Source organism: Thalassophryne amazonica, chromosome 16, assembly GCF_902500255.1.
Source record: "Thalassophryne amazonica chromosome 16, fThaAma1.1, whole genome shotgun sequence".
NCBI lineage: Eukaryota > Metazoa > Chordata > Actinopteri > Batrachoidiformes > Batrachoididae > Thalassophryne > Thalassophryne amazonica.
This window is the reverse complement of record NC_047118.1, coordinates 84,809,708-84,837,364: the sequence shown is the minus strand read 5'-3', so window position 1 is coordinate 84,837,364 and position 27,657 is coordinate 84,809,708. Positions and strand designations below refer to the sequence as shown.

Genomic DNA, 27,657 nt, shown 5'->3' with positions numbered 1-27,657 from the left:
CACTGGCAACACATCGAGGTGATGCTGGGAAACTGTTAATAGTGTGAAAAGAAGAAGTCATTAGAGTGATGTGCACATCAGAGACACACTTATGAGCAATTAACACACCCACGTTTGCAATTATATGGATGGATGTAAAAGCATGCGCAAAGTGATGCATAAAATGGCACTAACAGTGGCTGCATTAGCGTTGTTAGAGGACCTTACAAATGGTGCAATCTGACATGAGTGTGTATTCAGGGAACGCAAGGATTTACTTGCAAATAATGATAATTGGCTCATAAGCTGATTTCCATTACCAAGGCCACTGTTACTAGAGTTATGCACAGAACTGTGGCCGGCCCAGAGTGCAATACGGTGAGGAGCCAGGGGTTGTTTGTGTACACAGGTGCGGACCACACTGGGCTTTATAGCTGCAGGGACATTAGAGTGTGCCAGTCGACCTTGAGCTGAGCCATGCCAGCTGTGTGGAACAGAATCATCAGAATGTCATCCAGGTACATCACATTCCAACATTAAAGCGCAATTTGCAGCAAGAGCCAGTTTCCCCTCTGTCTGTGGGGAGCCAGTAAGATTAGGTTTGTGACACTAAAACCCACCCACTGTACCGCCTACATTGTCTTGTATAAAAACCAATTGTTGTCCATGTTCAGAGTCTCTCCGAAGATGGAGTCCCTGTGTGGGCTGCGTCTTTGTGGACCCGGGCCTGGTTTTCAGCGTGACTTTCAGTAAATTCAAACTGAGGAATATATCGATTTTGTTCTTTGTAAGGGGCAGTATTACAATAAGAACTGGGAGGATTAACAGAGACATTTTCATTCCATCAATGTTCAAATCATATGTGACGCTTAAATGCATCTAACATCGTAGCTAAGTGGCTTGATTCAAGGCATGACTCCATCATCCTGACTAACAGCGTGTTTGGGACAGCCCACTGGGTTTTTTTCATGCTGCCATCACGAAATGACATTTCTGTGACATGTTTTTTATTTTACTATTTCTAACTCAAGCCCTAATGTAACTGTCTCCCTTCTCCTAACCCTAGACATAACCCCATTTGGGCATGTGCGCATTTAAATATGTTTTATGTTTCCATCACTTGACCCAGCTATCTTAGCTAATTATAGGCCAATCTCCAACCTTCCTTTTCTCTCAAAAATTCTTGAAAGGGTAGTTGTAAAACAGCTAACTGATCATCTGCAGAGGAATGGTCTATTTGAAGAGTTTGTCAGGTTTTAGAATTCATCATAGTACAGAAACAGCATTAGTGAAGGTTACAAATGATCTTCTTATGGCCTCAGACAGTGGACTCATCTCTGTGCTTGTTCTGTTAGACCTCAGTGCTGCTTTTGATACTGTTGACCATAAAATTTTATTACAGAGATTAGAGCATGCCATAGGTATTAAAGGTACTGCGCTGCGGTGGTTTGAATTATATTTATCTAATAGATTACAATTTGTTCATGGAAATGGGGAATCTTCTTCACAGACTAAGGTTAATTATGGAGTTCCACAAGGTTCTGTGCTAGGACCAATTTTATTCACTTTATACATGCTTCCCTTACGCAGTATTATTAGACGGCATTGCTTAAATTTTCATTGTTACACAGATGATACCCAGCTTTATCTATCCATGAAGCCAGAGGACACACGCCAATTAGCTAAACTGCAGGATTGTCTTACAGACATAAAGACATGGATGACCTCTAATTTCCTGCTTTTAAACTCAGATAAAACTGAAGTTATTGTACTTGGCCCCATAAATCTTAGAAACATGGTGTCTAACCAGATCCTTACTCTGGATGGCATTACCCTGACCTCTAGTAATACTGTGAGAAATCTTGGAGTCATTTTTGATCAGGATATGTCATTCAATGCGCATATTAAACAAATATGTAGGACTACTTTTTTGCATTTGCGCAATATCTCTAAAATTAGAAAGGTCTTGTCTCAGAGTGATGCTGAAAACTAATTCATGCATTTATTTCCTCTAGGCTGGACTATTGTAATTCAGGGTAATTATCAGGTTGTCCTAAAAGTTCCCTGAAAAGCCTTCAGTTAATTCAAAATGCTGCAGCTAGAGTACTGACGGGGACTAGCAGGAGAGAGCATATCTCACCCATATTGGCTTCTCTTCATTGGCTTCCTGTTAATTCTAGAATAGAATTTAAAATTCTTCTTCTTACTTATAAGGTTTTGAATAATCAGGTCCCATCTTATCTTAGGGACCTCATAGTACCATATCACCCCAATAGAGCGCTTTGCTCTCAGACTGCAGGCTTACTTGTAGTTCCTAGGGTTTGTAAGAGTAGAATGGGAGGCAGAGCCTTCAGCTTTCAGGCTCCTCTCCTGTGGAACCAGCTCCCAATTCAGATCAGGGAGACAGACACCCTCTCTACTTTTAAGATTAGGCTTAAAACTTTCGTTTTTGCTAAAGCTTATAGTTAGGGCTGGATCAGGTGACCCTGAACCATCCCTTAGTTATGCTGCTATAGACTTAGACTGCTGGGGGGTTCCCATGATGCACTGAATGTTTCTTTCTCCTTTTGCTCTGTATGCACCACTCTGCATTTAATCATTAGTGATTGATCTCTGCTCTCTTCCACAGCATGTCTTTTTCCTGGTTCTCTCCCTCAGCCCCAACCAGTCCCAGCAGAAGACTGCCCCTCCCTGAGCCTGGTTCTGCTGGAGGTTTCTTCCTGTTAAAAGGGAGTTTTTCCTTCCCACTGTCGCCAAGTGCTTGCTCACAGGGGGTCATTTTGACCGTTGTGTATAGTTGTGATGCTACACACTGTCAGCCGCACCTCATTGTCTTTAACTTCAGTGTGTGCGCCTTCCATTTCATGTTTTTCTCGGTTGACAGGGTACCAAATATTCCTGTACGTTTACTTCATTTACTCCACTTCATCTGTAGCTCACCCTCTGTAAGATTCCATGTCTCTATTTACACTGAAGAAGAATAGAAACACAAAATGGACTAAATGGAATGGAACACTTTTGTTTTTGCTCCCATTTTTCATAAGCTTAATTCAAAGATCTAAAACATTTTTTATGTACACAAAAGACCTATTTCTCTCAAATACTGTTAACAAATGTGTTAGTGAGCACTTTTCCTTTGCTGAGATAATCCATCCCACCTCACAGGTGTGGCATATCAAAATACTGATTAGTTTTGCTTCATTGGGGGGATCTGGGGGAGTCAGAAAACCAGTCAGTATCTGGTATGACCTCCATTTGCCTCATACAGTGCAACGCAGCTCCTTCTCCTCCCAACACAGTTGATCAGCAGCAACACACCATCGAATGTGAGCATTTACCCACTCAAGTTGGTTACGATGACGAACTGCAGTCAGGTCGAAACCCCGATGAGGATGACAGGTTTTGGCGTACACCATGTTTGAGTAGGAAATCCACTCAAGTCTTTGTACATGGGGCCCCTGGTCTTTGTGGAAGAAATGGACGTCCTGTGCTCCAGGCCAAAGACGAAAAGGACCATCCAGACTGTTATCAACAATAAGTCAAAATATATTTTTTGCACCTGCGTATAAGTTTTCCCCTCTCCAATCAACTTTTTAATCAAACTACACTGTTCTTCTGAACAATGTCTTGAACGTCCCATTTTCCTCAGGCTTTCAAAGAGAAAAGCATGTTCAACAGGTGCTGGCTTCATCCTTAAATAGGGGACACCTGATTCACACCTGTTTGTTCCACAAAATTGACAAACTCACTGACTGAATGCCACACTACTATTATTCTGAACACTACTGTATGTTTTGGCGCAGTTGGTGATGTAATGAGGCCGTGTTTAACACTGGCACATGATTTCTTCCTTGATATGGACTCTAGAAAACACATAACGTACTTCAAGGGTTTCAAAACGTATGAAAACACAAATTTTTTTCATCACTAGCTTGTGATCATGAAATTTATTTTATTTTACTGTCAGAGAAAGATTCTCTTTGTTTACACCGGAACACAAAGGTGGCCTATTTCCCCAACAAGAAGAAAACAACAGTGTTTGAAAAAAATTCACAAACATTTATTCATTTTGAAAAATAATCACAAATGTTGCACTGAAGTAAAACAAAGACATAAAAGGACCACTAGGAAAGAAAAAGAACATTCAGACGTCATAGTTATTCAAACTCTCACATCACTCACTCATCTTCAACCACTTACGGGTCACCGTGGTGGGGGGTTCACCCTGGAAGGACACCAGTCTGCAGGGCCACATATAGACAAACAAACACATTCACACCCGCACGAATACTCTGCTATTAACCCTCTGGGGTCCAAAGGCATTTTTTACCGTACGTTCTAAAGTCCACCTAACTGTCTTTGGATGTGGGAAGAAGCCGGAGCACCTGGAGGGAACCCACACAAATATGGGGAGGATGTGCAAACTCCACACAGAAAAGGCCACAGGTGGGAATCGATCCCATGACGTTCTTACTGTGAAGCAGCAGTGCTAACCACTAATCCACTGTGCTGTCCCACATCCCATCACTGTGTGGAAACTGACTACAGAGGAATCTTACACATAATCTTCATGCAACATAAAACTCTGTCAATCAGAAAGCTTGGATCACATTGCATTTTAGAAATCATCATATTTTTCCTCTTCATCATGTCATCATCAGAAAACATAATTTGAAATGTCCAAACATTCAATTTCCTGTTTTCCCCTCAGTTACCATGTGACAAACCTTATTCTCTGTCAAACCACCACCAAGTAATGTTTTGTCAGTGCGCTGTTTGGTACAAAACAACATAAAGCCAGTTACTGAAGTCACTAAATACTAAATAATACATGAACGTCTCTCCTGGCTGATGGTTGAGGACAGCCTATCTGTAGTGTACTTATATATTTTCATAGAATTATTAACACTCAGACTCCTAAATTTCTTTATCATAAAATAACTTACTGTTCAAACTTTCATGTATATAACACTCGAGGGGCGAATCACGTGGTCGGATCACGTTACCCTTACCTAAGTCTGACTCTGTGAAGAGCACAGTATTTTATAGATCATTTGCATATTGGAACACTTCCAGGTGAGATTCCTGATATTAAAAGTAAGGCTGGTTTTAAATTAAGAACATATGTCATCATCTTAATATCATATATAGGGCTTGTGTATTTGATTGATAGAGATTAACACATCAAATTGTATTTGATTTGTATGATGTTTTCTTTATTTGTTATTTGTAAATTTTATTTAAAACGATGTATTTTAGGAACTGATATTGTAGGGTTTTACTATGTATTTTATTGTCTGGACCCCAGGAAGACTCGCTGACGTTTTGGCGTCAGCTAATGGGATCCTTTTCAATAAACAATAAACTAAATACTAAAATGAGTCATACAACGAGGTGGCACCCGACTCATCCACTAATATTCTACAAGTCAATGAGCCAGCATCCACCAGCAGCAGCTTCAGATAAGGGTTTGAATAAATTACTTGCCTCTCGGAGTTTCACAAATATTTTCACTGTTAATGCCATGTTTTCAACTTGTACTTCTACTTTTTTAAATTATTATCAATGTTAATTCGGAGTTTCGCTGATCAGATTTGACTTTATGATAGTGTCAAGATTATTCCTCAGTTAGTCAACACTTCATGGTACCGACAGCAGCTTCATTAGCTGCTGCACCCTAACATACGAACAGTTTTATTGTTATTTTTAGGTTTTGTCTTTTTTACAGGTGGAACATGGTCACTCTCGCTGTATTTCTATGTTCATTTAGAAAAATAAGATACTTGCCACCAATACTTTCAGTAAAACTGAACTTAAGCGCATGGCTCAGGAGAGTCTTGGACTCATCCACTGCCCACACTTGCAGGTGTGAATACATTTTTACTGAGCAGTTAAGATGACGGAATGTTGCTTGAAGATAGTTGCAGACTTTCTTCAGATCCAAAGATTCTGAAAAGTAGAAAAGGAGACAGGATGATTACATTTTATAACAATATGTTTGTTGTAAAAAAGAAATTAACAATTACAGGAAATAACTGTAAAATAATATGACTTGTGTGGTGAAAGTTTTTTTAACATCAGTTTTCATCACAAATATATTTTATTCGTCTAAGAAGTAGTTATACGAGCAAAGCACTGCACAGCGGCACGAAGCTCGCTTAGTGGTACACGAAGCCACAAACCGGATAATATGTCAAATACTTCCTGGATTGACAGATGAGATCCCATGGAATCTCCCGGGAACTCAGTGGCAAGCTCACACTCAAACAGGAAGTACCGAATTCTCAGTCACAGTGAAACAGGAAATGTTAAAATGTTGAACACTTCCTGGCATGGGAGCATCTAGAGTTGAGGCCGGGGTTTCACTGAACTACCCTGAAATCTGATGGGGCACAGATGATTGACATGTCACAGCACCACACATCTGGTTAAAAGAGCTGTATTTTGAAATCAGTGAATCACATTGACTGCTAGGTTCCTCCTGTCCAGTAGTTTGTGCTGTGTACCACAAAAAGTTCTAATCCACCTTAGAAGAAGAAAAATGTTTGCTTCAGATTTGAACTGAACACGTCGTTTGAACGATGGACTCACACCAAGCTTATATTGGTGAGTAAACAACCGTATTTTATGCCAGAAATGAGGTCCAGGTTGTTAAAGCAGCATTTCTCCTTTAATTCGGGTTGTCTTATATACACACGTTTAACCCTCTGGGGTCCGAGGGCATTTTTTGGACAGTTCACTTGCCTGGCATAAATGTTTTATTATTGCTGTTAATAGCTCTCCCTGCATCCCACAATCAAGTTTTATGTCTCTTTTTTCAGGACAACCTGTGCTTTCAGAATATATGTTTTTGTTGTGTTTTATAAGTGTAAAAATAGGCAAAGAAAAAATAAAGCAAAAAATTATTTCCCACACACATTTATTCAAAACACACAGCAAACTATAATAAACAACTGTTTTGACACTTTATAAAGGTAATTTGAAGTCTTGACTCTACAACAAAAAGGTTCAAACAATAAACAAATGCACATTTTGAACAATATATACAAAATGGTCTATGCGTTTTGTTGTCCATTGATATGGTAAACAGTGCTTTTCGCAGAGAAAGCAACAGAGTTATCCAGTAACATTCACATGCAAATTAGTGGAGCAATCCTGATAGTTACACACTCTTTGTTTGAGCATGTGAGATTGTCATCAGAGGCTCTCCGTCTGCTCCTGCTTTCACTGATCGCTGTGCGTAATGGCGCAGGGCGCACTGAGTATGTACTAATAGTATGTACTCATTGGAGCACCCAGGGAGCTATTCAAATGAGCCAACTAGTAACACATCACTCCTGAAAACGATCTTTGGCTTTTCACGTGAGGTAAATCTGCCCTACGATTGGATTTTGGAAAACCATGTGACGGTGAACCAATTCCGATTGGACACTCACATTGCGCACGTCATCACACAGCTTCTATGAGGAGGACAAAGATGGCTGATGACTGGCTCGAAAGTCCACGGAGTTAACCTTTCAGCAAAAAAAAGTAACTTTCTATCTCATATCATTCAAAAGTTATTTATAATTTAGTAAAGCTTGGTCTTAGCCGTTGTATACGATGGCGTCGGCCCCAGAGGGTTAAGCTAACAGACAGCAGCTGGTTCATGCTCTGTTGGCTTATTAGTGCAGCAGATAACTTCCTTCAAACAATCCTTCAAATGCTGATACAAGCATCAAATTCAGCACAAATACAGCTGGAGCAAAATTAATGGAGCAACTTTAACTTCTGACCCCTGCACAAACTGAAACTGACCTTTGTCACCATTCTTGCTGCTTTTACCTCATAACTCCATAACATTCAATCACAAATTGCCAAAACTATACCTTTTTGGAATTTTTATGATCAGGCAAATAATGTGGTGTAGTTTTCTATGTGACTGGAGCATCTTTTAATTTTGACCCCTGTGTAATTCTTCAATTGACCCCTACCTGGCTGCCTATTGAAAAATTCAAGTGGCCAATCAGTTTTTTTTTTTTCAAAAAAGTTCATGTTTGTGGATTATTTGTGCCAAATGTGATGCTTGTATCACCATTTGCAGGATTCCACTCTAAATATTCTCTTCTCTGCTGCACTATCTATGAGATGTAAGATGCTTGGTATTTCACACATTTGAATTTGTTTGTTCCATTTCAAATACATTTTTTTTTTTCAAAATTAACTTCCTTAACTCAAACTGAAAGCAAATCTCTACAATTTGATATAAATTAATTAAAAATACACTCAACAAAAATATAAATGCAACACTTTTGGTTTTGCTTCCATTTTGTATGAGATGAACTCAAAGATCTAAACCTTTTTCCACCTACACAATATCACCATTTCCCTCAAATATTGTTCACAAACCAGACTAAATCTGTGATAGTGAGCACTTCTCCTTTGCTGAGATAATCCATCCCACCTCACAGGTGTGCCATATCAAGATGCTGATTAGACACCATGATTAGTGCACAGGTGTGCCTTAGACTGTCCACAATAAAAGGCCACTCTGAAAGGTGCAGTTTTATCACACAGCACAATGCCACAGATGTTGCAAGATTTGAGGGAGCGTGCAATTGGCATGTTGACAGCAGGAATGTCAACCAGAGCTGTTGCTCGTGTATTGAATGTTCATGTCTCTACCATAAGCCGTCTCCAAAGGCGTTTCAGAGAATTTGGCAGTACATCCAACCAGCATCACAACCGCAGACCACGTGTAACCACACCAGCCCAGGACCTCCACATCCAGCATGTTCACCTCCAAGATCGTCTGAGACCAGCCACTCGGACAGCTGCTGAAACAATCGGTTTGCATAACCAAAGAATTTCTGCACAAACTGTCAGAAACCGTCTCAGGGAAGCTCATCTGCATGCTCGTCGTCCCCATCTGGGTCTCGACCTGACTCCAGTTCGTCGTCGTAACCGACTTGAGTGGGCAAATGCTCACATTCGCTGGCGTTTGGCACGTTGGAGAGGTGTTCTCTTCACGGATGAATCCCAGTTCACACTGTTCAGGGCAGATGGCAGACAGCGTGTGTGGCGTCGTGTGGGTGAGCGGTTTTCTGATGTCAATGTTGTGGATCGAGTGGCCCATGGTGGTGGTGGGGTTGTGGTATGGGCAGGCGTCTGTTATGGATGAAGAACACAGGTGCATTTTATTGATGGCATTTTGAATGCACAGAGATACTGTGACGAGATCCTGAGGCCCATTGTTGTGCCATACATCCAAGAACATCACCTCAGGTTGCAGCAGGATAATGCACGGCCCCATGTTGCAAGGATCTGTACACAATTCTTGGAAGCTGAAAACGTCCCAGTTCTTGCATGGCTGGCATACTCACCGGACATGTCACCCATTGAGCATGTTTGGGATGCTCTGGACCTGCATATACGACAGCGTGTACCAGTTCCTGCCAATATCCAGCAACTTCGCACAGCCATTGAAGAGGAGTGGACCAACATTCCACAGGCCACAATTAACAACCTGATCAACTCTATGCGAGGGAGATGTGTTGCACTGCATGAGGCAAATGGTGGTCACACCAGATACTGACTGGTATCCCCCCCAATAAAACAAAACTGCACCTTTCAGAGTGGCCTTTTATTGTGGGCAGTCTAAGGCACACCTGTGAGGTGGGATGGATTATCTCAGCAAAGGAGAAGTGCTCACTATCACAGATTTAGACTGGTTTGTGAACAATATTTGAGGGAAATGGTGATATTGTGTATGTGGAAAAAGTTTTAGATCTTTGAGTTCATCTCATACAAAATGGGAGCAAAACCAAAAGTGTTGCGTTTATATTTTTGTTGAGTGTATTAAATCCAGCTTCCTGATGAAGTGATGCAGAGGAGGATTTTCTTAAAAAGAAGACCTGAAAGTTCAGCTACAATTTGACAGAAAGTACATTGGAGATGAAAGCCTCGATTTGATGTTTTTGTGAAAGAAACTTTTGAATTTCTTCATAATTGATGTAAATAAAGTCCAAGACATATTCAGTGACTTGGAAATGTTCATGTTTCCATCCCCTGACTGGTCTGAAGAAAACTGGCAATAAAACTGATTATTATTTACATGTTTTATTAGTTTTTAGAGATCTGCTTTCAGTTTGAGTTTGAGGAAGATAATTTTAGGAATTTGTATTCTTAATTTTTTGTATTTCTTGTATTTAAAATGGCATAAACAAATTAAAAAGTGTGAAATTCCAAGTGTTCCAATACTTTTGGAGGGAACAGTATCCTAACCTTATGATGAGTGCAAAATGAGTGTGATATTATTACTGTTTTGTTTAAGAATGTTTAATTTTCACTGCTGCTGCACTTTGTGTCAAATCATAGTCATATCGTATATCATATTTATATGAAAATTCAGTAAGGTATATCTTCTATTATACATTCCAAATCTAAGGTGGAACTCTACTAGTGTTTACTAAGGTACACCTAAATATCTTTAAAAAAAAAGAGTAGAGCCACTTAGGTACATGGTCTTAAGAACCAGGGATGGTAGGTTGAAAAGGTTTTTTTATCCCATGGGAACTCTCCCTACCCACCTAAGCGGCTCAAGAATATGGACAACATGTATATAAGTGACATTTACATGAAAATTTTTATGACAATATTGAGATACGATAATTTGGCCATATTGTACAGCCCTACTGTCAACTAGCTGAAAACTTTGAATATTAATTTACATCTACATTTAAAAAATACTTAAAGTGGCAGGAGGTTAAGAGGGCTGTAATTAGGGGGGGTCACCTGAAAAGCAAAAAAAAAATGCCTAAAAAGGTGGGGAGTATGGGGGGCAGAGCCCCTCCAGAAGCTGAAAGGCAAAATAAGGAAAATGCTTAAAAAGGCGGTGGGTCTGGGGGAGCGGAGCCCCCCCTAGAAGCTGAAAGGTTTAGCCATGCTAATGCTCCCCTGAAGCATTTACTCAAAATAAAGTCTGAAGGACCTAACTGACATGGTGAGATGCTGACGTATATTACAAATATATTGTCTTGAAACGTTCCAGAGGCCTTGTAGTTCCCAGCAGGTGGCGCTGCTGCACTGCATGCCACAAATTTTTAAAATGTATTATGCAGTAACTAAGTTTCGTCAGTTTCTCCCTTGTTGTCACCCGGGGTTGCCACAGCAGATCTGAGGTTGATCTCCATATTGATTTGTGCAACGTTTACACTGGATCCCCTTCCTTATGTAAATCCATATTCCACGGAGAATAGACTTGGGGTGGGCTTGAACAGGGAGCCTTCTGTTACAAAAATAAGCACACTTGACGGTTTGGCCAACCACCAATATTTTTTATATGTTACACTACTTTTGTTAAGTGAAGACTTCAGTAAATCCATTTCAAAAACCAAAACAGTTTGTCCACATGAACAAAAATTCATATTCACAAAAGATTTTAAGAATTTCTAAAAACTATGGCTGTGTAAATTTTTTTAATTTCGATTAATTGCACTTTGTTTTTGTTTTTCCGTCACTGACTTTGGTCTGTTAATAATGAGTGTTTTTGAGAGCAATAACTGGTTTAGTTGTTGGTGCCTTTGGACACGTTTTTTCATGGTTTGAACAGCACCAGACCAGAAGTGTTTTGTTTTTTAAATAGCGCCAAGTAAAAGTATTATGGAGTATTGGAAAAGTATTATGTTGTTTTCTGGCATAAGGAATGAAAGCTACTCAGCAACACAGGAACATGCTTTAAAATGACGGTCACTGTTTTTTGTCATTCAAGTTTTTATTAATTTTCCTTTTTCACACAAGCAACCGCTTATAACAACCCAAGAAGGCAAAGCAAATAAAAAGTAAAAAAAAGAAAAAAAAAAGAAAAAAAAGAAATAATTGAAATGTCATGTGTAAAGTAATCAATGGCACAATCATGGTATTTTGATGATGGCAGAGTCTTGTTCTTTAAGAAATAACATGAAATATAACCAGATGTTGCTGGTTTTATCCTGGACTTTATGTACTTTGGAGATGAACGCCTCAGAAGCCGCAGTCTCTGACATCAGTGTAATCCAGTCCTCAAGTTTAGGCCGATGAGGGCTCTTCCAAATCCGTAGAATTGATCTGGTGGCCACTATAAATGCAGCCATCAAAAATCCGAATAATTCTTTCGTAGATGAAGGGGACAAGAAGGACTTATCCCCCAACAGGCACAATTGTGGCACTGCTGGGATAGTTATCCTAGTCCATTTTTCCAGATTTTTAATGACCTCCATCCAAAATGGAAAGACCAATGGACATTCCCAGAGACAGTGCAGGTATGTTCCTATATCTATGCCACATTTCCAGCAAACATTACTTTGAAGTAGTCCCATTTTGAACAGCTTTGACGGTGTAAAATAGTATTGATGTATCACTTTGTAATGGATAAACTTGCTTCTGGCATCTCTAGTTGCCCAGCCTATATTTGAAATTATATTACTCCACCTTTCTTCACTAATTTCAATTAGTAAATCCCTTTGCCAGGTCAATCTTAAGCCATTACAAAGTGCTCCTCGATTACCCAAAAGTTTCTTATAAAACATTGACTCCATTTGTTGAGTACCTGGCCTATTCAACCAATCCTGTAATGTACTCTCTTTCTGTATCTGATTTAAACCAAACACTGAGCCCACGCTACTCCTAATCTGTAAATATTTCCAGAAGTCCCCTTTATCAACCAAATTAAATGTTTCTCTTATCATGTTAAAGGACATAAAGTTATCCTCTCTATATAGATGTTCTATTTTGTGCACCCCTTGTTCGAGCCATTTCCGCCACAGAAAGGGAGATTTTCCAATACGCACTAATGGATTATTCCATATCGAAGAATAGGTCTGTTTGTATGGAGAGATTCGTAATATTTTATGTGTCTTTGCCCATGCCCACTGTGAGTGTTGTATGATTGAATTATGTTGTATTGAATTTGTAAATTTTTGGGAAAGCAATTGAATAATATTAAATGGGGCCGCAATTTCCTTTTCCAGTTTAATCCACCCTACCTCCGGTTGCTCATTTTTCCAATGATTAGGTAATTTATTCATTTCAAATGCAAGATTATATAATTCCAGGTCACTTGCGTGTGTGTGCATTTTCCAAAATTATCTTCCTCAAACTCAAACTGAAAGCAAATCTCTAAAACGTGATAGAACTGTTGGGAAAGTGTAGTGACACGGACCCACAACAGGGGGCGTAAATGAACGGACAACAGAGGAAGTTAAATGTGAACACTTTACTGTTGTGAATGTCACAACCACACACAGCAGATTATAGAATAGATACAAGTCAATGAATGAAGGTGTCGTGTGGGCAGGCTCGACGATAGGAGACGTCCGTCTGGAGATGAACCGGATCCACACGATTTCCACCGCCACCGAACCCGAAGGATACTGGAGCCACCAAGTCCCGAAATCCCCAGGTGGCCACCGTCTCAGCGTGTAGGATCTGGTACTGCTGGCGGAGAACAAAGACAGTCAAGTGTGGGTGTGTATACACCCCGTAACAATAACGGTGGGAATTCCACCTCCACCTCAACACACACTCGTGCAGCTCCTGTCTCAGTACTTATCTGGTGGGAAGTAGGACGAAACAGTCGCGACCCACGCCGGTCCTCTGAGTAGACAGCTGCAACACAATAGCTCTTGGAATCAATCAACACAGGCAGAGAAAGTTACCTCTCAAAGATGTCGATATCTCGGCGACGTGGTGGAGGTGTCATCCTGCTTTTATCCAGGGTGAAGTGCAGATGATCGGTGACAGCTGTCATAGTTGATGAGTTACAGCTGTCACCTCGGCTGTTCCTGTAAGGCGGCAGCGCCCCCTCGTGCCTGAAGCCCGCACTTCAGGCAGGGCGCCCTCTGCCGGTGGACCAGCAGTACCTCCTCTTCTGGCGGCCCACACAACAGGACCCCCGCCTCAACGGGCGCCTCCTGGCGCCCGACCAGGCTTGTCCGGGTGGCGTTGGTAACAATCGACCAGGAGGGCCGGGTCCAGGATGAAGCTCCTCTTCACCCAGGAGCGTTCTTCGGGTCCATACCCCTCCCAGTCCACCAAATATTGGAAGCCCCGGCCCATTCGACGGACATCCAAGAGCCGGCGTACTGTCCAAGCTGGCTCCCCGTCGATGATACGGGCAGGAGGCGGCGCCGGACCGGGAGTACAGAGGGGTGAGGTGTGATGCGGTTTCAACCGGGACACATGAAAGACTGGATGGATCCGCAGTGAGGCCGGGAGTTGGAGCCTCACTGCGGTGGGACTGAGGACCTTGAGGATCCGGAATGGCCCTATGTAGCGGTCCTTTAATTTTGGGGAAGCCACCTGGAGAGGTATGTCCCGTGTGGATAGCCATACCTCCTGCCCGGGCTGATATGCGGGAGCCGGGGACCGTCGACTGTCTGCATGGGTCTTTGCCCTCGTCCGGGCCCTCAACAAGGCCGAACGGGCAGTGCGCCACACCCGACGGCATCTCCGCAGGTGGGCCTGGACCGAGGGCACACCGACCTCTCCTTCCACCACAGGGAACAAAGGGGGCTGGTACCCCAGACATACCTCGAACGGGGAGAGGCCGGTGGCAGAGGACACTTGGCTGTTATGCACGTACTCGATCCAGGCCAGGTGTTCACTCCAAGCCATCGGGTGTGCGGATGTAGTACATCGGAGGGCCTGCTCCAGCTCTTGATTGGCCTGTTCAGCCTGTCCATTAGTCTGAGGGTGATACCCAGATGAGAGGCTCACGGTGGCCCCCAGTTCCCGGCAGAAACTTCTCCACACCTGCGAGGAAAACTGGGGACCGCGATCCGAGACGATGTCTGTTGGTATCCCATGCAGACGGACAACATGGTGGACCAGGAGATCCGCTGTCTCCTGGGCCGATGGGAGCTTCGGGAGGGCCACGAAGTGGGCCGCCTTGGAGAACCGGTCCACTATCGTGAGGATGGTGGTGTGCCCCCGGGACGGCGGGAGGCCCGTGACGAAATCCAGACCGATGTGGGACCAGGGGCGATGAGGCACAGGAAGCGGCTGAAGGAGTCCCTGTGCCTTCTGGTGGTCCGCCTTGCCCCTGGCGCAGGTGGTGCAGGCCTGGATATAAGCCCGGACGTCAGCCTCCAGAGACGCCCACCAGAAGCGCTGCCGGACCACTGCCACGGTCCTACGCACCCCTGGGTGGCAGGAGAGCTTGGACCCGTGACAGAAGTCCAGGACGGCAGCCCTGGCTTCTGGTGGGACGTATAGTCTATTTTTCGGCCCTGTTCCGGGATCCGGGCTCCGTGCCAGGGCCTCCCGGACGGTCTTCTCCACGTCCCAGGTAAGGGTAGCCACGATAGTGGACTCCGGTACGATGGGTTCCGGTGGATCCGACAGCTCGGCCTTGACTTCATGTTCATGCACCCGGGACAGGGCATCCGACCTCTGGTTTTTGGTCCCGGGGCGGTAGGTGATCCGGAAGTCAAAACGGCCGAAGAACAGTGACCAGCGGGCTTGCCTGGGGTTCAGTCACTTGACGGTCCTGATATACTCCAGGTTCCGGTGGTCAGTAAAAACCGTGAAAGGCACTGACGCCCCCTCCAGCAGGTGTCTCCACTCCTAAAGAGCCTCTTTCACCGCAAGGAGCTCTCGATTGCCCACGTCATAGTTCCGCTCTGCTGGGGTCAACCTGCGGGAGAAATAGGCACACGGGTGAAGAACCTTATCGGTCTCTCCGCTCTGGGATAGCACGGCTCCTATCCCTGAGTCAGAGGCGTCCACTTCAACCACAAAATGGCGACTGGGATCGGGCTGCACCAAGACGGGTGCAGTCGAGAAGCGCTGTTTCAACTCCCTGAAAGCGGCATCGCACCAATCCGACCAGGTGAAGGGAACTTTTTCTGAGGTCAGGGCTGTCAGGGGGCTAACTACCTGACTATACCCCTTAATGAACCTCCTGTAAAAATTTGCGAAGCCGAGGAACTGTTGCAGCTTCCTACGGCTCGTAGGTTGGGGCCAGTCTCTCACCGCTGCGACCTTGGCCGGATCCGGGGCAACGGAGTTGTAGAAGATGATAAACCCCAGGAAGGACAAAGAGGTGCGGTGAAACTCACACTTCTCGCCCTTCACAAACAGCCGGTTCTCCAACAACCACTGCAGGACCTGACGTACATGCCGTACATGAGTCTCAGGGTCTGGAGAAAAAATGAGTATATCGTCCAGATACACGAAGACGAATCGGTGCAGGAAGTCCCGCAAGACGTCATTTACCAAAGCTTGGAACGTCGCGGGGGCGTTAGTGAGGCCGAACGGCATGACCAGGTACTCAAAATGACCTAACGGGGTGTTGAATGCCGTCTTCCACTCGTCTCCCTTCCGGACCCGAACTAGGTGATATGCGTTCCTAAGATCCACCTTTGTGAATATTTTGGCTCCATGCAGGGGGGTGAACACCGAATCCAACAAAGGCAACGGGTATCGGTTGCGAACCGTGATCTCGTTCAGCCCCCGATAATCAATGCATGGACGAAGACCGCCATCTTTCTTGCCCACAAAAAAGAAACCTGCTCCCATCGGGGAGGTGGAGTTCCGGATCAGCCCGGCAGCTAAGGAGTCCCGGATGTAGGTCTCCATCGATTCGCGCTCAGGTCGTGAGAGGTTGTACAGCCTGCTGGACGGGAACTCCACGCCTGGAATCAAATCGATGGCGCAATCGTACGGACGGTGCGGGGGAAGGGTGAGTGCCCGATCCTTGCTGAAAACGTCAGCAAGATCGTGGTACTCAACCGGCACCGCCGACAGATTGGGAGGGACTTTGACCTGCTCCTTAGCCTGGGAACCGGGGGGGACCGAGGATCCTAAACACACCCAATGGCAGGTCTCGCTTCACTGTACCACCACCCCGGATGGCCAATCAATCCGGGGATTGTGTTTTAGCATCCACGGGAAGCCCACAATCACGCGGGAGGTAGAAGGAGTCACAAAAAACTCGATCTCCTCCCGATGATTCCCAGACACCACCAGAGTCACAGGTGGTGTCTTGTGCATGATTAAAGGGAGAAGGGTGCCATCTAGTGCCCGCACCTGCAATGGCGAAGGAAGCGCCACCAGAGGGAGCCCTACCTCCCTTGCCCATCTGCTGTCTAGCAGATTCCCTTCGGACCCCGTGTCCACCAGTGCTGGGGCTTGAAGGGTTAAATCCCCGCTCAGGATTGTGACTGGGAGTCGTGTGGCGATATGTGTGTGTCCCACGTGAATGTTATGACCCCCCCTTAGCCCAGTCTCTAAGGGCGGGTGTTGTCGTTTTGGCCGTTTGGGGCAGTTTTTCTGCATGTGCTCTTTTGAGCTGCAGAGAAAACACTCCCCGTGGACCAGCCTCCTCATTCTGTCAGCTGTTCTCATTTTGGCCCTGTGCGTTTCCCTAGCAACGTCAGCAGGGGGAGCTGTTGCCCCACAGAGCGCTGCGGCTGTGGAGCGTGGGGAGGGCGGAACCTTTTTGAACCCGGAAGGGAGAGGGACGGTGCGTGCCCGGCCACGTCCTTCGCCTCGCTCCCGACGGCGTTCCTCCAATCGATTGTCTAACCGTATAACGAGATCGATAAGCCCATCTAAATCCCGCGGTTCTTCCTTAGCTACCAGGTGCTCCTTCAGGACCGACGACAGTCCGTTTACGAAGGCGGCGCGGAGTGCAACGTTATTCCAGCCGGACCTCGCAGCCGCGACGCGGAAGTCGACTGCATATTCGGCTGCGCGCCGGCGCCCCTGTCGCATTGACAGCAGCACTGTTGAAGCGGTCTCTCCCCTGTTAGGGTGATCAAACACTGTTCTGAACTCCCTCACAAACCCAGTATACGTATGAAGGAGCCGTGAATTTTGCTCCCAAAGCGCCGTAGCCCAAGCGCGTGCCTCTCCTCGAAGCAGATTAATTACATAAGCTACTTTACTAGCATCAGACGCGTACATGACGGGACGTTGTGCAAAGACGAGCGAACACTGCATGAGAAAGTCCGCGCACGTCTCCACACAACCTCCGTACGGCTCTGGAGGGCTTATGTATGCTTCAGGGGATGGTGGGAGGGGTTGTTGAACAACCACTGGAACATTCATATCCTGCACAGGGTCGGCAGGAGGAGGAGCTGCTGCAGCGCCCTGAGCACTCGCCGCCACCTGTGCGGAGAGAGCCTCCACCCTGCGGTTCAGGAGGATGTTTTGCTCGGTCATCTGATCCAACCGAGCCGTAAAGGCGGTGAGGATGTGCTGCAGCTCACCAATTACGCCTCCTGCAGACGCCTGCGCTCCCTGCTCTCCCATTGGTCGTTCAACAGCTGGGTGACGCCCCTCGGAGTCCATGACGCTGGCCGAGATATCCTGTTGGGAAAGTGTAGTGACACGGACCCACAACAGGGGGCGTAAATGAACAGACAATAGAGGAAGTTAAATGTGAACACTTTACTGCTGTGAATGTCACAACCACACACAGCAGATTATAGAATAGATACAAGTCAATGAATGAAGGTGTCGTGTGGGCAGGCTCGACGATAGGAGACGTCCGTCTGGAGATGAACCGGAACCACATGATTTCCACCGCCACCGAACCCGAAGGATACTGGAGCCGCCAAGTCCCGAAGTCCCCAGGTGGCCACCGTCTCAGCGTGTAGGATCTGGTACTGCTGGCGGAGAACAAAGACAGTCAAGTGTGGGTGTGTATACACCCCGTAACAATAACGGTGGGAATTCCACCTCCACCTCAACACACACTCGTGCAGCTCCTGTCTCAGTACTTATCTGGTGGGAAGTAGGACGAAACAGTCGCGACCCACGCCGGTGAGTAGACAGCTGCAACACAATGGCTCTTGGAATCAATCAACACAGGCAGAGAAAGTTACCTCTCAAAGAAGTCAATATCTCGGCGACGTGGTGGAGGTGTCATCCTGCTTTTATCCAGGGTGAAGTGCAGATGATCGGTGACAGGTGTCATAGTTGATGAGTGACAGCTGTCACCTCGGCTGTTCCTGTAAGGCGGCAGCGCCCCCTCGTGCCTGAAGCCCGCACTTCAGGCAGGGCGCCCTCTGGTGGTGGGCCAGCAGTACCTCCTCTTCTGGCGGCCCACACAACAAGAACCTGTAAATAATAATCAGTTCTATTGTCAGTTTTCTTTAGACAAGTCAGGGGATGGAAACATAAACATTTCCAAGTCACTGAATATGTCTTGGACTTTATTTACACCGATTATAAGAAATACAAAAGTTTCTTTCACCAAAACATCAAATCTAGGCTTCAATCGCAAATGTACTTTCTGGCAAATTGTAGCTGAACTTTCAGGTCTTCTTTTTAAGAAAATTCTCCTCTAAACCACTTCATCAAGACGCTGGATTTTATATTTTTAATTAATTAATATCACGTTGTACAGATTTGCTTTCAGTTTGAGTTTAAGGAAGATAACTTTAGATTTATTTATCTAAAGTTGTGTCACTGGTGTGTCACAGCAAAATTAAGATTATTTAAAAATAAGTCCTTCAGAGAGCAAAATTAAGAGGTTGCACAGGTTTATGGAACAGGGGAGGAGTAAATTACCTGTATATCTTTCAGCCTGAGCGTCTTCAGGTTATATCTCATGAATCAACAGCTGCCTGCTCATTTAAAATCACTGGAGAAATACGCATATATAAGGCAACACGAATTAAAGGAGAAATCTCGCTTTTAACAACCTGGACCTCATTTCTGGCATGAAATACGATCGTTTACTCATGATACAACTTTGATGTCATTAGGAGTCTGTGAGTAAAACATTTTTCTTCTTCTACTAAAGTGGATTAGAACCTTTTGTGGTACACAGCGCTCACTACTGTACACGAAGGGCCTAGCAGTCAATATATGTCACTTATTTCACAATGCAGCTCTTTTCAACCAGATGTGCAGTGCCGTTACATGTCAATCACCTGTGTCCAATCAGATTTTTAGGGAGGTCCAGTGCAACCCTGGCCTCGAGGCATGAGAAGCTCATCACTTACAACAATTCAATACGCACCTCGATACACTACCAGCGATACGATACATTTAGTGATATACGATTATGCTGACAATACGTTTCTCCCCTGTTCCCAGTTTGATGCGATTTGATATGTATTTGATGGCGATTCAATTCCACACACTGCGTACGATACGATTTGGTGCAATACGATCAGGGATGGGTATTGATATCGATGCCATTATTGATTCCGCTTATCGATCTGCTTCTTTGATTCCTTTATCATTACCTCTTGTGAATTTTCTGTGTACTAAAAGTAGGCTTTACAAGTTTTCTATGTCAACAACATTTTATTAAATTAAATAAATATGAAATTGGTCACTGGATCCTTGATCTCTGGACATAAATAAAAATCAATAAACTCTGTACATGGCCACTGGATCCTTGATCTCTGGACAGAAACAGAAATAAACAAAATCTGTACTTTTTGTCAAAAGCATTTCCTTTCAGATATTAATATGACACAAATGTAACTCCATAGACTCTGAGCTGAGCCAGCTGCATGTCAGGACGTCTCATTTTGGGGAAAAAAATAACATGGTTTTAACGTTTGGAAAGAGATGTCATTTGATTTAAAATGGCGATTCGCTCTGAAGTTATTCCAACCAAAATCTGCATATCTGTTTGTCCCACAAAACAGAGGATATTATTATTACTTCCTTTACCTGATGTGCAACTTCAGTTTACCCGACTCCACTCCGGTGAACTTGCCGCTTCTGAAAACCAGCAAAGCAGCAAACCAGCAAACAGCAGGCTGAAGCACTGCTTCGTTGCTTCAAGCCTCAACCTTCAAGCAGACGTGCTGCAGTCTACAATCAACGTAGAGAAATATAATTTTCTTGATAAACATCCTCAAAAACAACATTCGCTCCAGTGTCCAGAACCGTCCGTGGTGCATTCAATGTGCCTTGGAAAAATCGATGCAAGCAGCCAGCAAGTGATGCAACACGATTCAACATATCAATTGAATCGATGCACCCTGAATGAACTGATGCACTCGCATCGCACACGTTTGTATCTAGATACCAGTCTGTATCGATTAATCTCCACGACTACTGGCCTCTACTCTAGCTCCACCCATGCCAGGAAGTGTTCAACATCTGACATTTCCTGTGGACTCAAAATTTGGTACTTCCTGTTTGGGTCTCCCTGTATCATGAGTGAGCTTCACGCCACTGTGCGTCGCTTCACTCGTACAACTGAAGGAAGGATGAATGGAAAAAATTAAAAAATTACAGAGACAGTTTTGATAAAAAAAAAAAATCTGCTGCCATCTACCAGGATGATGAAGATGAAATGAGGTCTTGCTGAAACAACACATTTCAGCAAGACAGTGATCCAAACACACAGCCAAGAAAATTTTCCGTTTGTTTTCAGAGAATAAAAATAAAGCTGCTATAATGTTCCAGCCAATCACCTGACTTGAATCCAATAGAACATCTACAGAAAGAACTAAAGATTAGAGTTCATAGAAGAGGTCCACCTCAAAATTTGTAGACTGTTTATGTGGAAGAATGGACCAAAATCACACCTGAGCAATGCATGAGACTAGTTTCTCTATACAGGAGGCGTCTTAAACCCGTCATTACCAACAAAGGCTTTTGTACAAAGTATTAAATACATTTCAGTAAGTCTGTTCAATACTTTTTCCCTGTGTCATTCCACTTTATTACACATATAGTGCAGGGGCTTATGTAGCATTTTAGCATCCTGTGTGCAGTTCATGTTAATTTTTGGCACCATACATCAATTTAAGCTCAGAATGTGGAGATTAAGAAAAATTAGGGTGCCATTTTTTTTCTGCCCCCATCTAGGGGGTCAAATTCAAGATGGCGTCCAAGATGGCTACCGTTGTTACTAACTGGCTATTTAAGCCATTCAATTACATTTTATTTATATATTTTGGTGAAATTACTTACTTAAACCTTTAAAAAATAACTTTTAGCTTTATATCAACATAATAGTTAATAATTAAAGTTGAATTAATTATTAAATAATAAAAAATATCTAAATTATTAATTACGAGTGAAAGGCACTACCAGCACATGGGAAAAGATGCACAAAGTAAATCTCCTAACATGGAAAAGTGCTAGCAAGAAAACATCACTGAAATTGCCTCAGAGAACAATAGAACTGAAACAGGACCGATCTTTGTTTGCGCGTCTTCTTATTATTGCACGATCTCGCAGTGAAGTCAACCTTCAGGATGCTGTTGGAAAGTATGAGTTCACATGCTTTGATGGATCTGTTTTGATCACCACAAGCAAGAGCAAGCTCATGACCATCCTTGAAATTACACCAGGACTTGCAGAGACACCTGTTGAAGAAGAGAACCTGAACATAGATGACAGACAGAAAACACTGATCGTTGATGGAATGGCAGTTGTTCATGAGGTTGCATCTGTCTCAGTGAGGACATGTAAGGACTTCTCTGCCAAGTACATTGAAATGCTGTCCAGCAGAGCCAGAGGTTATGGTGCTATACATGTCGTCTTTGACAGATATAATGTAGGGTATTCCCTGAAGCAAAAGACCAGGATGAAGCGTTATGGCTACAAAGCAGGCAGCTATGTGTATGAAGTCACAGACACAACCCAGATCAAGGTGCCATTTAAGAAATTCCTGAGCAGTGACCAAACCAAGTCATCCTTGACTGCCTATCTTGCCCACAAACTCTATGACCACTTCCAGACTCAAAACTCTACAGTGTCTTTCATGGTGTCAACAAGCCAAGGCAATCTACAGTTGCTGCTGTTGAAAATCTGGAAGCAATAGGACATGAAGAAGCAGATGCTCTACTAGTTGCTCATGGAATATTTGCAGCAGAGTCAGGAAGCACAGTTCACATCATGTCACCTGACACAGATGTGTTTGTAATTGCTGTGTCAAAACAACCTCAGCTTGGGAATGCTGCTTGCTTCATCACTGACACTGGTGAGAAAAGACGGCACATTCCTTTGAAGGCCATTTATGATGCCATAGGCTCAGATGTAGCCCAGTGCCTGCCAGGCTTTCATGCATTTACTGGCTCAGATTGTACAGGGAGCTTTGCAGGCAAAGGAAAGGCAACATGCTGGAAGACACTGATGAAATCTGACAGACAAGTTGTTGCTGCTTTCAAGATGCTCAGTGAGCCAGGGGAGACTTCTCCAGATATGTATGCTGCCTTGGAAGAGTTTGTTTGTACATTGTACTGTCCAAAAGCTCAAATTACTGAGTTAGCTAAAGCAAGGTTGCATCTTTTCAAAATGTCCCAGGCAGCAGCTGAAAAGTTGCCTCCAACCTCAGACACCCTAAAACACCACATTCAAAGGGCAAGATACCAGCCCTGTTATGGGGTGTAAACAATGATGTTCAGTCACCTGAGGCCTTTGGATGGAAGCTAGAAGCTGACTGCTACATGCCTGTTATCAACAACATGCCTCCAGCACCTGAAGCCATAGCCGAATTAGTAACCTGCCAGTGCAAGCAAAGCAAGTGTGGTGGTCTTACTACATGTTCTTGCAGGAAGAACAACTTGGCCTGCACAGAAATGTGTAATTGTGAAGGTGCATCTGGTGTATGTTTGAATCCCTTTTCAGAGATGGAAATTGCTTTGAATGATGATGAAACTGAACTGTAACTATTAAAGTAGTTCCTAAATGTATGTTGTGCATGTACTGTGTGAATATGAGACATTTAAACTGTTCATTACTTTAGATATTTTACAGATCATGTTATTTCTTGTATTTAAAAGAGCAACTATGTTTCTTTTATAAGTAGCTTTAGTGTATAATAATATATAATGTGCTATTGAAATTATTGATAATATTTTCATGATGAATAAAACCTACAAGAGTGCTATATAGAATTTAACAGCAATTGTTTATGTTATATACAATATACACCCTTAAAACTCATTATATGGTATTTTGGGGTTTGGAAATGAATTCACATGCAATGAAAACATATATATTGACAAAAAAACATTATTCTATGTAAATTAGAAGCCGAGATATAAAGAAAAAACAACTAGCGGCCATCTTGGACGCTATCTTGAATTTGACCCCTTAGATAGGAGCAAAAAAAAAAAAAATGGCACCCAGTTTTTTCTTAATCTACACATTCGTAGCTTTAAATTGATGTATGGTGCCAAAAATTAACATGAACTGCACACGGGATTACATAAGACCGTGCACTAATAACTTAATTTCTGTACTTACTTGTTTTGGTTTCTTTGTATGTGTGGACTATTTGTGTTGTTAGAGACATCTGGTGAAAATTTCATGTCAATATCACCTTTAAAATATATTTAATGAGAAAAATGGTGACACGTTCAATACTTATTGTGCCTGCTGTAGGGCTGCACAGCAACCCACACCACTAAATCAAATCAAATCAATTTTATTTATATAGCGCCAAATCACAACAAACAGTTGTCCCAAGGCGCTTTATATTGCAAGGCAAAAGCCATACAATAATTACAGAAAAACCCCAACGGTCAAAAGGACCCCCTGTGGACTGGTTGGGGCTGAGGGAGAGAATCAGGAAAAAGACATGCTGTGGAAGAGAGCAGAGATCAATCACTAATGATTAAATGCAGAGTGGTGCATACAGAGCAAAAAGAGAAAGAAACACTCAGTGCATCATGGGAACCCCCCAGCAGTCTAAGTCTATAGCAGCATAACTAAGGGATGGTTCAGGGTCACCTGATCCAGCCCTAACTATAAGCTTTTTCAAAAAGGAAAGTTTTAAGCTTAATCTTAAAAGTAGAGAGGGTGTCTGTCTCCCTGATCTGAATTGGGAGCTGGTTCCACAGGAGAGGAGCCTGAAAGCTGAAGGCTCTGCCTCCCATTCTACTCTTACAAACCCTAGGAACTACAAGTAAGCCTGCAGTCTGAGAGCGAAGCGTTCTATTGGGGTGATATGGTACTATGAGGTCCCTAAGATGAGATGGGACCTGATTATTCAAAACCTTATAAGTAAGAAGATGATTTTAAATTCTGTTCTAGAATTAACAGGGAGCCAATGAAGAGAAGCCAATATGGGTGAGATATGCTCTCTCCTTCTAGTCCCCGTTAGTACTCTAGCTGCAGCATTTTGAATTAACTGAAGGCTTTTCAGGGAACTTTTAGGACAACCTGATAATAATGAATTACAGTAGTCCAGCCTAGAAGAAATAAATGCATGAATTAGATTTTCAGCATCACTCTGAAACAAGACCTTTCTAATTTTAGAGATATTGCGCAAATGCAAAAAAGCAGTCCTACATATTTGCTTAATAGGCGCATTGAAGGCCATATCCTGATCAAAAATGACTCCAAGATTTCTCACAGTATTACTAGAGGTCAGGGTAATGCCATCCAGAGTAAGGATCTGGTTAGACACCATGTTTCTAAGATTTGTGGGGCCAAGTACAATAACTTCAGTTTTATCTGAATTTAAAAGCAGGAAATTAGAGGTCATCCATGTCTTTATGTCTGAAAGACATTCCTGCAGTTTAACTAATTGGTGTGTCCCCTCTGGCTTCATGGATAGATAAAGCTGGGTATCATCTGCGTAACAATGAAAATTTGGTCCTAGCACAGAACCTTGTGGAACTCCATAATTAACCTTAGTCTGTGAAGAAGACTCCCCATTTACATGAACAAATTGTAATCTCTTCGATAAATATGATTCAAACCACTGCAGCGCAGTGCCTTTATTACCTATGGCATGCTCTAATCTCTGTAATAAAATTTTATGGTCAACAGTATCAAAAGCTGAACTGAGGTCTAACAGGACAAGCACAGAGATGAGCCCACTGTCTGAGGCCATAAGAAGATCCATTTGTAACCTTCACTAATGCTGTTTCTGTACTATGATGAATTCTGAAACCTGACTGAAACTCTTCAAATAGACAACTCCTCTGCAGATGATCAGTTAGCTGTTTTACAACTACCCTTTCAAGAATTTTTGAGAGAAAGGAAGGTTGGAGATTGGCCTATAAGTAGCTAAGATAGCTGGGTCAAGTGATGGCTTTTTAAGTAATGGTTTAATTACTGCCACCTTAAAAGCCTGTGGTACATAGCCAACTAATAAAGATAGATTGATCATATTTAAGATCGAAGCATTAAATAATGGTAGGGCTTCCTTGAGCAGCCTGGTAGGAATGGGGTCTAATAGACATGTTGATGGTTTGGAGGAAGTAACTAATGAAAATAACTCAGACCAAACATAAAGATATGTCTTTGGGGTGGTTATGAATAGTTAAAATTTTATTTGCAAAGAAGTCATTAGTACTTAAAGTTGAAGGAATACTCGGCTCAATAGGGCTCTGACTCTGTCAGCCTGGCTACAGTGCTGAAAAGACACCTGGGGTTGTTCTTATTTTCTTCAATTAGTGATGAACAGTAAGATGTCCTAGCTTTACGGAGGGCTTTTTTATAGAGCAACAGACTCTTTTTCCAGGCTAAATGAAGATCTTCTAAATTAGTGAGACGCCATTTCCTCTCCAGCTTACGGGTTATCTGCTTTAAGCTGCGAGTTTGTGGGTTATACCACGGAGTCAAGCATTTCTGATTTAAGGCTCTCTTTTTCAGAGGAGCTACAGCATCCAAAGTTGTGCTCAATGAGGATGTAACGCTACGGACGAGATAATCTATCTCACTCACAGAGTTTAGGTAGCTACTCTGCACTGTGTTGGTATATGGCATTGAAGAACATAACAAGGAAGGAATCATATCCTTAAACCTAGTTACAGCGCTTTCAGAAAGACTTCTACTGTAATGAAACTTATTCCCCACTGCTGGGTAGTCCATTAAAGTAAATGTAAATGTTATTAAGAAATGATCAGACAACAGGGGGTTTTCAGGGAATACTGTTAAGTCTTCAATTTCTATGCCATATGTCAGAACAAGATTTAAAGTGTGGTTAAAATGGTGGGTGGGCTCATTTACATTTTGAGTGAAGCCAACTGAATCTAATAATAGATTAAATGCAGTGTTGAGGCTGTCATTCTCAGCATCTATGTGGATGTTAAAATCACCCACTATAATTATCTTATCTGAGCTAAGCACAGTAAGTCAGACAAATGGTCTGAAAATTCACAGAGAAACTCACAGTAACGACCAGGTGGACGATAGATAATAACAAATAAAACTGGTTTATGAGACTTCCAATTTGGATGGACAAGACTAAGAGTCAAGCTTTCAAATGAATTAAAGCGCTGTCTGGGTCTTTGATTAATTAATAAGCTGGAGTGGAAGATTGCTGCTAATCCTCCTCCTCGACCCGTGCTTCAAGCATTCTGACAGTGTGACTCGGGGGTGTTGACTCATTTAAACTAACATAATCCTGCTGTAACCAGGTTTCTGTAAGGCAGAATAAATCAATATGTTGATCAATTATTATATCATTTACTAACAGGGACTTAGAAGAGAGAGACCTAATGTTTAATAGACCACATTTAACTGTTTTAGTCTGTGGTGCAGTTGAAGGTGCTATATTATTTTTTCTTTTTGAATTTTTATGCTTAAATAGATTTTTACTGGTTGTTGGTGGTCTGGGAGCAGGCACCGTCTCTACGGAGATGGGGTATTGGGGGGATGGGAGGGGGAGAGAAGCTGCAGAGAGGTGTGTAAGACTACAACTCTGCTTCCTGGTCCCAACCCTGGATAGTCATGGTTTGGAGGGTTTAATAAAATTGGCCAGATTTCTACAGATGAGAA

At 43.2% G+C, this 27,657-nt stretch overlaps 1 long non-coding RNA gene across 1 annotated transcript in view; it reads right to left on the bottom strand.

The window, feature by feature from the left end:
- Positions 1–3,912: 3,912 nt before the first annotated feature.
- Positions 3,913–27,657, bottom strand: part of LOC117527833 — a 50,101-nt gene continuing 26,356 nt past the window's right edge. Inside the window, exon 2 of the long non-coding RNA XR_004565614.1 lies at positions 3,913–5,928. This is a non-coding gene — a long non-coding RNA (uncharacterized LOC117527833). The remainder of the gene's footprint in view (positions 5,929–27,657) is intronic.